This window comes from Condylura cristata, unplaced genomic scaffold (genome assembly GCF_000260355.1).
Source record: "Condylura cristata isolate star-nosed mole 26May11 unplaced genomic scaffold, ConCri1.0 scaffold00017, whole genome shotgun sequence".
In the NCBI taxonomy this organism is placed as follows: domain Eukaryota; kingdom Metazoa; phylum Chordata; class Mammalia; order Eulipotyphla; family Talpidae; genus Condylura; species Condylura cristata.
Window position 1 is genome coordinate 29,646,163 of NW_004567118.1, and position 1,404 is coordinate 29,647,566.

Genomic DNA, 1,404 nt, shown 5'->3' on the forward strand with positions numbered 1-1,404 from the left:
TGGTCACCTCCGGGGCAGGCGGGAATCGAACTCATCCGGAAGTGGCTTTAGCTTCTCAGTGCAGTGCTTTAACCCGCTGCGCCACCAGGGAGGGCCTGCTTTATAACTTTTGAAGTTTTTAATAGATTTTAAGATTTCAAGAAAACATCAAAAGAAGCATATTAGCAACCCTAAGAAAATACCTTATTCTATTCTTAAGAGAAAACAAGAGCAAGTGAAAAACAATGAAGTGATTTTCATGTTGTTAGTGTTTTAAAATAGATTTAACCTTAATGACAATAATTCTTGTGTTTGTCTTGTATTACTATATACACATGAGCCTGTTTTTTCTAAGTATGTACCTATCTATAATGAACAGATAAATGCTCATTTCCATAGGTAAACAGAAAAGGATTAAAACTGAAACTGGGTGTGAGGAAAATAGTTCCAGGAAAAGAGTAATCACTCCCCAAAAAGGAAGTCTTGATCAGCACACGTGGTAACACATGATAACTAGGTAGGAAGATGGTTCATCCCTTGGCCAGCGCTGGTGCTCTCCCTTTATCTCCAAAGGGAAAAGGACTCCTGAGATGGTGATAGAGCCAATGTCCTAGTGAGAAACACTGATGTGTTTCTCTCCTGGGAGACAAATCCTTTAGATGTCCCCTTGCCTATAATGAACATTAATAACGTATGCATCATTTCTTAATAATACTAACACAACAAGTCAATATATCATAATGACAGAAGAAGGGGGTTCATAACTTTGGTCAAGGGGAGAAAGATTGCAGAAACTAAAAACTGATGTAGAAAATACAAACATTATAAGACTTATTGTGGTAACAGTTTTACAAAACAAAGATGGCTCCTTGGATAAACATCAGAGTTCCCAGCATGAAGCAATCTGTGGAGAAAGCCAATGCCATAATCTCAATGCAATTGCTACTAGAGACTATTTCTTTTGAGGAAAGGAAGCAAGGAAGGGTCATCAAAATTTCAAAAAAACCAAGGAGAATATCAAAAGAAGTATTTTAGCAACCTTAAGAAAATATCTTATTCCTAAGAGAAAACAAGAACAAGTAAAAAAGCAGTGAAGTGACAAGTTGAATCCATGTTGTTAAGTATAATGACAAGTAAGTCTTATGTTTGTGTTTATTTTGTAGTGTGTTCAAAAGAACCATCTTATTAAAGTGTTATTGTGTTTAAATTGTTTAAGGAAATGTTATGAAGTTCGTAATCAGTGTTTAAATGGTAAAGATTTACTTTTCTAAATTTTGTTTACAGATACATGTTTAATAAATCGAACATTAAAGAAAAGACAAATATTTGTGGCATATGCTTTCTCTCTATGGACAAAAATATCCTGAAATTTTAAAAGTGAGTTCAACAACGGGCAAAAACTCTATCAACATTAAGTCAGGAAAG